At 40.8% G+C, this 10,100-nt stretch overlaps 1 non-coding gene across 1 annotated transcript; it reads left to right on the plus strand.

Moving 5' to 3' along the window:
- Positions 1–9,061: 9,061 nt before the first annotated feature.
- On the plus strand, positions 9,062–9,168 carry LOC144373155 (U6 spliceosomal RNA). Its single transcript, XR_013432905.1, has one exon. It is a non-coding gene; the product is annotated as a U6 spliceosomal RNA (small nuclear RNA).
- The last annotated feature ends 932 nt before the right edge of the window (positions 9,169–10,100 follow it).

Below are 10,100 nucleotides of genomic sequence, written 5' to 3' on the forward strand. Positions count from 1 at the left end.
ACACTTGGAATGACCCAGTATTCTGACATTTGCCAGGATCTTTGTGGCTCTGTAGAGGTTTGCTCTGGTGCTGATGGCTGCTTGCTCCAGTCTTTTCTAATTTCTGAAAATTTTTCTCTATGGGCCAGTTGCTATGTGATTTTGAGAGACATTCTCTGATGTTCAGTCTGAAATCTGCTTTTGCTTTTTGATCAGATTGCTAGTTATCTTTATCCCTTGTGTTTAAACTGTGTTTGTTTAGTGTCTGTTCCTAAAGACAGAAGGAAAACAAGAGTGCCTTTACATTTCACTTCTTGCCTTTGAGCATATTATAATCTCTTTTATTTTTAACAACCCCCAAAGAATGGAATTAGGTTTTATCCATCAATAATAGATTTCCTCTTAGGCTGGGATTGTGGCTCAGAGGTACAATGCTTACCTAGGATGTGTGTGGGGGCTCTGGGTTTGATCCTCAGAAACACAGAGAGATAAATAAAGGTGTTCAGTCTTCTACAACTGAAAAAAAAATTAAAAAATATATATTCTCCATATTTAAAATCTTTTGCTTTTAGGATGTCTTTATTAGGTTAGTTTCACATAATTTTTATTTGAGCAAAAATACAGGTAAAAGAAAACATGTTTTTCAAAATTTTATTTTGATTTTTTTAGTTTTTCTTTTGTATAAGCCTTTCCACCAAGAAATAAATTGTTTAAATAAAAACATTTGTACATTTTCTATATATATTAAATGCTTTACCATAGGGATCTTGTGACCAGAGGCAGACATTCTGCCTTCCAGGACCTCCTTTCCCTAGTGGGTATTAAACTGGATCTGAGTGACACTAGTCTGAGAGAGGCCAGTGTCTGGGAGAGGCTGTGCTGGACAGGGATAGCTATGTGGAGTCTTAGAAACTCCAGGCCCATTCTTAGGTAGATGCAGAATAAAAATACTGTCCAAGGAGACACACTTCCCATATAAGAAACTCCTGCCTTCCCCTATGTTCTTTCCTAAACTTGGATAGATTTGAGATCAAGACTTGGGGCTCCTTTGCATTCCTCTCCATGAATACTTTCCACACCTCTGTCCATGAAAGGAGACCTTCTCTAAGGCTCTGATGTCCAGTCCACAGCACAGCTCAGAATCAGAGCTCTGTCTCCCACCCCATGCAGCACCCTTCCATCCTCTCTTCTCTCTTCATTCTGTCTGCTGCTAAGCAAGGGAACCAAATATTCATGAGGGCCTGTTCAACAACATCAATTGCCTAGTAATAAGTAAACAAGGAGACTTTGGTAAGTGATCAGTCTTTCATTTTTCTGGAACAGAAGTAGAAATAAAATCTATCAATCGGAACACTCAGTACTCCTAGGACTCAGTGGTCATGGATCAGGGTTAAAGGTCTGCCTGTTTCTGGGGAGCCTGTCAACAGGACTACATGGATTTGTCCAAGAGAAGCTGCCAGGGCAGGCAACTTTCTGTTTGCTTTGCAGCATGGCAGTCTCCTGAGGCTGAATTTGATTTCTTCTGTGTCATGGGCATAGGGTTCCAGGCAGGGAGGCAGAAAAAAAAAACTATGGTGCTTGGGCTTTAGGCAAGTATCTGTGTGGAGGGCATGCCCAATATAGCAGCCCCCATGGATTAGAGAGCATTTTTTCAGTGGAAATGTAGGCTACCCCACCAGGGAGTACCCTTGGTCCATAATCTTCTAATATCAGTGACAAAGGCAACTGGGATCTTAGTATCATCTCTGCAGATTCCAGAGACTGCTTCACACAGAAGTGACTGGTCCATGACTTTGGCCTCTAGGTCAGAAAAAAAAAGTGGCAGGGCTGAGAGAGGAGGCAAAGTGTTGAGTGGCTGCTCAGCATTTGTTGTATACTGATGGCACTCTTGCACAATCTCAAAGTAGAGTTCATTACGTTGGGTGATAATGGTTCTCCTGGAAGAAAATTGCTTCACAAGGTTGGGTCTGAGGAACTTCAGTTGAAAAGCAAGCATCTTCACTCTACTGTCCTATATATCTAGGAAAAACAAATGAAAAAAGAAAAGCAATCATCTTGGATGCAACTATAAAAAATCTAATTGGTATCAGTTATTAATTAGATTCAGGTCAATATATTTCTCAAATGCTTACTTATTATGAAATACCAGACTCTCTGTTTCCAGTGTATATGTGATATTCTCTGTTCACAGTGCTTCTTCAGAGCATGTGTCTCTGCTTCTACAAAGGCTTAATTCATGATCCCAAGTCAAACCATAGGTAAAGCTTCAGGTGTGTTCTTCATAGAGAGGACTGTTTGGAGAGAAGATGGAGATCAATTCTCCACTCTTGACTGGAATTCTCAGCTAACTGCTTTGTTTCTCTACTGATGAATTCAAAAATTATAAGGACTAAGGGGAAAAGAGAGGTTGAAGGAAGGGGGAAAGAGGAATGGGAAGCTATAGACTTTAAATATGAAATAAACACATATGTTTCAGATTGAAATTCTTATCTCAACTTTTAATAGGTTGAAGTGTCATTTAAATTTTCTAAGCCACAGCTGATAGTCATTGTTCAATCTGTGAAGTGAGAACAAAATTGTTCATTTTAAAAAGTAGGTTTCAGGATGTTAAATATGTGTGGGTCGGTTAGGCACAGTTGTCACACACACCTGTAATCCCAGCAATGAGGAGGCTGAGTAACTGAAGGCTGAATAACCCTGTCTCAAAATGATAAAAGAGGCTGGAGATGTAGCTTTGTTCTAGAGCCCTGGCTTTAATTCCCAACTGAAGAAGAAAAAATAAAATAGGAGCAAAGTACGTACAATTCCTGAGACATAATACAACAAATAACCTTAGTAAATTATTATCCCAGAAGCATAACCCTAATGAAGGACAAATGCATAAATGTAGCCCTTTAAAAATCTCCCTAACCTAAAAGGATTTTTCACCTTCTTCTACCAGAGCCACTTTATTGGTGTTTTCTTTGTGAGACAGGGTCTTCCTAAATTTCCCATGCTTTCTACTACTTGAAATTCTCCCATCTCAGGCTCCCAAATAGGTGTGATTGTAGGTATGATCCACTGTTTCCTGGTTATCAGAAATTGGTTATTAAAAAATTGTCAGAAGCATACTTATATTTACATCTTATTGGAACACAGTCTATTCTGTTTAATAATTCTTTTACCTTCAGTGTCATCAACTCTGCATTATTATTCACTTAAGCATACACAAGTGCTTACCTGTGCCAGTCGTTATAAAAAGAGCTACAAGCATGACATTTTCTCTCTCAAATGTGGAATTTTATAACAACAAAGATTACTTGAATGCATAGTAGGAATGCTTAGAGTCTAGGAAGGGGTGAGGAGAGGGTAAAAGAATAGTTGTTGGAAGTGACCAATGCACTCTGTTTGAACAAGGATATAACATGAACCCCATTCAATGATTGTTGTGAATATGTGTCAAAAAAATCAATTTTCAAAGCAGTACAACAACAACAATAAAAATGAATAAAACTAATTTTTTCCTTTCTTTTGGGAGCAGGTGCAGAATTCTGTAGTTTTTGAGTTCTACCTGGAAAGGGAGCACAATGTGGGGGGAAATTCCCCACCTTGGGAAAGCTGTGAGCAGGCAAGAATCAATCCACTTACCTGAGAGCTGATGAGCAGGATCCTTAAAGTCACAGAAATGACTTCCTTTATGGATAGGATTTGAGACTTCTGTATAAGAACCTATCAGGTCTTGGCAGCCCCAAGCTACTGCAGATGAGGTCCTAGTCCCAGGAGATCAGTGCATGCAAAAGTACAGAAGGAAAAAAGAGCCTGCTGGAGGCCACATGTGTCCCCCAGGAGCATTCCCACAGCCTGCTTCTGCTTTCTTGGTCTCTGAAACCAATTTCTATTTCAGATCCACTGTCCTGTGCCGCCAGCCCCACACAGGAGTCCTGCAGATTCACACCTTCCTTGGTTGGGCTGGGTGAAATTATAATAAATCCAATTGTTATCAGTTGTTAATTAGATTATGGTTAACATCTTTAACAATAGCTTACTTATCATGAAATGCCAGTCTCTCTGCTTCCTTTACATATGTGATATCCCATGTTCATAGCACTTCTTCAGGGCATGTATCTCTTCTCTTACAAAGACTTAAATTTTTATCCCAAATTAGCTGACTATCAACTCAAAGCTGGCTTCCTTCCAACTTTGAGGCTCTGCAGCCCACTGGAGTTTCCTTCTATACTCATCTTCCTTGTTGCTTCATATTCAAGTGACTGTAGTCACCTTTATGTTATTAAAAATTATTATGGGACCAATTGTTCTGTTTTTTTTAATTTAAATATTGATTTCTTAGTTGTATTCAGACACAATACTTTTATTGTATTTATTTATTTTTATGTGGTGCTGAGGATCGAACCCAGGGCCTCACACATGCTAGGTAAGTGCTCTACTGATGAGCCATAACCTCAACCCCGACCACTTGTCTTTCTATGTATTTGTAGTACTGGGAATTGGACTCAGTTGTGTTCTAACACTGAGCCACACATCTAGCTGCTGCTCCTTTTAATTTTGAGGCAAGTTTCAGGCTGTCCAGGAACTTGCCATGATTCTGCCTCATTCTTGCCAACAGCTAGAATAACAAGCTGGTGTGCCACTGTGCCCATCCATATCAATTTCTTTTACATAATTCACATCTACATATTTTCCCTTCATTCTAAGGAACATCTCTGACTCTTGTTGTATCTGCAATCTTGTGATACAAACCAGTAAAACCAAAATGTTCAGCATGGCCAGTGTACTCTGGGCTTTTCAAATTGCTGAGAGTCAAAAATTAGCCTTTCAGTTCTCTTATCAGGATCGTCTGTAATCATTGGTTCCCACACACTAACAAGTCATATAACCGCACTGTGCTAACTTCTAGGAAAAAACAGAATATCACCAGACATAGAGTTCTGCTTTCAGGCTGCTACTTCCTCAACCACCATCATCCCTTGAAATATCATTAATTTCTTGGGAGGGATCAGGATGCCCCTTCAGAGTCTTTGTTTCTGATGGTGCCATTGGAAGCAGTGGATAATATGCCAAGGATTCTTGTTGTATATTACACTACCTGGATCCCCATTAATTATCTTATTTTTAATACAAATCCAAAGAAGGAAAGAACCTGGGAATGAGGTGAGGCCCTGGATTTAAATGAGGTCATTAGGTCTATGGTTCTAGTGATCAGAACTCAGCTGTAGCAGCTTTTTATTCTTTACCAAGGAAAAGATAGGGGAGTGAGCTGAGATGCAAAAGCAAGTTGGGAGCTGAGATCAGCCCTCTTCTCCCAGTCCTTGGTCATCCTGACAGGTGTCTGTATGTGTGTGTGGGGGGGTGGGGGGTGTCCTAATTAAGCCTTCTGAGGATGGGTAGGGATGGAGTGGGGGAGGTAGTCAGGGACTGGTGTTGTCTTAGCTCCAGGCCTGTCTCCAGCCTGGATGTTTAGGAACATAGGAAGAGAAGCTAACCTTGTAGGAGAGTTGTGGGAACTTCTAGGAAAAGAAACATAGGAAACAATGGTATAAAAGGAAAACGTTGGGAAACATGGTGGGAGTAAGAGACTCAGAACTAACTCTATTTTCTTGGAGTGATGTTCTCAGCCTTTCCCAGCAACAGAATCATATGGGGAGAAATGTCTCCCCCTTCCCTGACTACACACACACACACACACACACACACACACACACACACACAAGAAGCCCCAGAAACCAAGTTGAAAGATTAAGACATTGGTTGGGGTGTATGTTGTAGTATTTTTGGTAAATTTTAATCAACTTCTGTAAGCACATTTTCTGACTTGATACACTAGGATAATAGACTTATTCCCAATGAGGATTAGATGATAGCACAGGTAAGGATTATCTCACATTCAGTTATAATTCTGTTTTTCCTATGCTAGCACACAGCCTGAGTCCAACACTTGCTACAGGGTTGTGCTGTTATATAGGTTTAACACTGGCTCATTTACCAGCAATTACCTCCTGTGAGCTCCCACTCTGTCACATGCCTGCATAAGTTGGAGAGAAGAAAAGACTGGAACCCTGACATCTACTTCTTATCCTCAGTGGTGACAATGCTGTCATCTTGTTTTTCAGGTGACACGCCTTCTCTCCCCGAATAGTGAATCCAATGACTTGTACAGATTTCATGAGTTCTAGGCAGGTTCAGCTTAGAGACTGCAATTGGCATCTGGGAAGCCAGTGAAGTACTTTACTCCTGCCTCCTCTGACCAGGCAGGAGTGGGTGTACCTGGAAACTTTGCTAGCAGTGCAGGTTTTGGGTAAGCAGGTGGGCAGCCCTAGTAAAGGAGCAGAAGTCCTCCTGGTGAATGGGGAGCCCAATCACACTGAGAGGAGTCCCATCCCAGAGAAGCTGAAACCCTCCTTTCCCATACAGAGGCCCCAAGAGGTGAAGGGACTATGCTCAGGGTGTGCGCCTGTGATGACAGCCTGGAGGCCCTGGGTCTTCAGGTGTAAGCCTGGGCAGCAGAGAGGGCTTTACCCCTGCCCTCACCAACTTCCTAAGCACAGCTCTTTTAAGCTTCTTCTCCAGTTTCTCTTGCCTCAGTTTACCTGTCGACCACTCTGATGCCTGGTGCAATTGGGTTTTCTCCCCACAGGGGCCCAAGGAGGCTTCAGCAGCACCCTTCAGTAGCTAAAGGAAAAAAAGAGGAAGCACTCTTTTAGGCATGCTTAGGGCTTTGTCTTAAAAGGAATCCAGGGGTTTTCGACCTTCTGGCACCACCTAGTGGGCAGCAAGATTTGAGCACCTCGAGGCCAGAGGAAGTGTGAGGGGGATGAAGCACCAGGGGAATGAGTCTTTGCTAAGTAGGGTCCATATCGAGTAGCCTGATGGCAGTTTCCAGCTGAAACAAAGTTCTGAGGGGTCTTAAAATAGTTGCCTTCTTCATCTCCATCAGTTTTTTTATCCCCCCAAGTGAAAGCATGTTTCTCAGATCAGCTTGGCATTTTCTGCCACCCCCACTCCAGGGGTGTTGTCCAAGCCTTCCCTAAGGCCATCGAACTCACCCCTAATCTTAAAAATGACTAGGCCTCTGACCATGAATGGGAAATGAACATTCAGATAGTTTAAGATTTAGAGAATGCTGTAAAAAAAGGTTTACTATAAAATTCATCAATCTCATAAAGCTAATGTACCCTCAGATCTTCTGAGAAGGTCCCTAGTCATGTAACTTGGATACTTGAGGTTTTTCAGTCTTCATTAAATATATTTCGCTAGCCCTCCCCCATTTACTAGAACTTCTTCCTCCACAAAATCTGAATACACACCTACTGGAGTGGTGAGTCTCAGAATGGTATATTGGAATTTTAAAAGATATGAGTGTCAAACAAGAGCTCGGAGAGGGGAAAGAGAAAGAAGGAACTAGAAGGACCTGAACTCTGAGACCTTCTCTGACTCACCTCCAAGTCTAGAGCCAAACCCAGCTTGGCAGACCTAAGGTCTTGACTGTAGCTTAAAGATCCTGATACCTGATTCAGCCCTTGTTGGAGAATTACTTTCATATCACTTTTATATCCTGTGTTTAATAAACAACATTGTACTTGGGTAACAGGAAAAGCCAGGGATCTCATTTCAACTTTTTTATGTAAAATTCTTCCATGTCTCCAGGGTGGAACATTAACACATTGCTAAGACATTATTATAGGAACAAATGTATAAACTCATTGATTATATAGGATGAGGACTCAGTGGTCAAAGATGGCTCCATTTACTCTGGAGAAAAGAATTCTTGGGAAGAACTTGCTAGGATCCCAGATGAAGCTTTGTACTTCTTAAGTCTAGTGAAGAGGGGGTGCAGTGTCTCTGCTCTACTTATCATGCTGAGCAGCAGAGAGCCCTCATGCTTCTCAAAGTTGCAGGTCTCTTAAAACATGAGAAGACACAGGAACTAGAAGGGGAGAGAGTGAGAGTGGAGAGCTTCGGGTGGTCTCACCTCACAACTTCATCCTGGTTCTGTTTTTCCCAAGTGGAAAGCGGATATTGGTACTTTTTGCCACTTTCTTTGTAAAATTTTGATGCTGCAACATGTTGTTCTCTTTCCCAGCACCTGGACATTTGGGGCCTGAGGTCTCTGCAGTGCCCACCACTCCTTCCTCTCTCTTCCTCTCATAAATGACTGAACACTTTTCAGTGAGATAAATCTCTTTTTTAAATTTATCCAATTCTGTGGCTAATTATCATATTCTGTGTACCTTTTGATCTATTCATAATTGTGATTTTTCTTTTATTAAAATTTATAACATGATTAAAGCCTTTTCCTTTCATCTTTGGAATTCAAATTTTGTGTGGTATTGAAGTCAAGAGAGGAAATAGTAGGGTTGGAACTGTGACCTGAGCAAGAGCACAGGGATGTGTGAGTCACTAACATCATAGAAATTCAAATTTCAAAAGTGAGGTAAAATGTTCATTAATATTCTGTCACATACTAAACATCTGCCTTCTGTCCAAAGTAGGTAAGTAGGTAGATAGTCATATCTTAGTGACTCTCAAACAGTTGGTAGAAATACATAATATAAGATCATTTGAAAGCAAATATGGGAGCTGAGGGTCTAGCTCCTAGGTTGAGTATTTTTCTGGTGGGCTGTAGACTCTGGTTCTGATCCCCAGAGCCACAGAACACAAGGTGTTGAGAGCTGAGGGGGAGAGTGGAAGAGAAACCCAATAAGGCAACACAGATTAAACATTTCACTGTGGATACTTGATGTGTGTGAGAATGCTTCTAAAACTGAAATTCCACTTTTTTTGAGAAGGAAATTATGCTTTAAATGGAGGTGGACCCACAGTTATCACTTCTAGTATCTAGAGGTAGTGACACCAATGATTATACCCCTCAGAGTGCCTGACTTTTTTCTGGCCTAGTTCTTTAAGTAAAAAGTAGAGCAATAACATCTGGGCTAGGTGCTGGTGTTGTGCCTCAGTGGTAGAGCTCTTGCCTAGAATGTGTGAGGCACTGGGTTTAATCTTCAGCACTACAATGAAATAAAGGTATTGTGTCCAACTACATAAACAAAACAAAACAAAAACAAACAAACAAAAAACAGCTGGGCTAGTGCTCGCTTCAGCAGCACATATACTAAAATTGGAACGATACAGAGAAGATTAGCATGGCCCCTGCGCAAGGATGACACGCAAATTCGTGAAGCGTTCCGTATTTTTCTGCATTTGGGGTAAAATTGGGAGTTCATAACCCACTTCAATCTAATGTATGAAATATGATATGTCAAGAGCTTTGTAATGTTGTGAACAACCAATAAAAAAAAAATAAAAAAAAAATAAAACAGCTGGGCTAAGTGGCCCACATCTGTAATCCCAGGGACTTGGGATGCTGAGGAAGATGGATGGCAAATTCAAGACCAGCCTCAGTAACTTCAGGAGTTCTTAAACAACTTAAGAAGACCTTGTCTCAAATTAAAAAAGAACAGGGCTGGGCATGGTTACACATGCCTGTAATGCCAGTGATTCAGGAGGCTAAGACACGAGGATGGTGAGTTCAAAGCCAGCCTCAGCAATTTAGTTAAACCCTTAATACTTTAGTGATTCTCTGTCTCAAAATAAAACCTAAAAAAAGCTGATATGTGGCTCAGTGGTTAAGCACCGAGGATCAATTCCCAGTTTACGTAAATGAACAAATAAATAGGCTACATTTTTGTCTCAATGATTAATCTCCCCTGGGTTCAATTCTGGTACAAAAATTAATAGTTTAGAAATAATGGGAAACAATAGGCAAGCCCACCTTACCCAAACACTGGAAAGCAAATCTCAACAATGGGATGATCTGAAGTTAGGATCCCAGAGAAGACTTGCCCCATCACTAAAGCTGCCCTTGTTACTGACCAGGGAAAACCCTATTCCCTGCTCATGAAATAAGAATAAGTTTTAAAACTTTTTTTTAACAAGTATACATGTTTTTGTACATTCTTCCCTAAAGATGAATTACAATTTACTTTTTATGAATTAAAGTAGAAGGGAGCTTGTTTTGTTATACAAACCCTCTATACTGATTTTACATAACGTATGGTGACAATCTGTTAAATGTCAAAAAAGTCTGTCTGTCTTTCCATTTTTTAAACCACTCTATTTCTAGTGTT

The sequence above is a fragment of the Ictidomys tridecemlineatus genome, unplaced genomic scaffold (genome assembly GCF_052094955.1).
Source record: "Ictidomys tridecemlineatus isolate mIctTri1 unplaced genomic scaffold, mIctTri1.hap1 Scaffold_262, whole genome shotgun sequence".
Lineage (NCBI taxonomy): Eukaryota > Metazoa > Chordata > Mammalia > Rodentia > Sciuridae > Ictidomys > Ictidomys tridecemlineatus.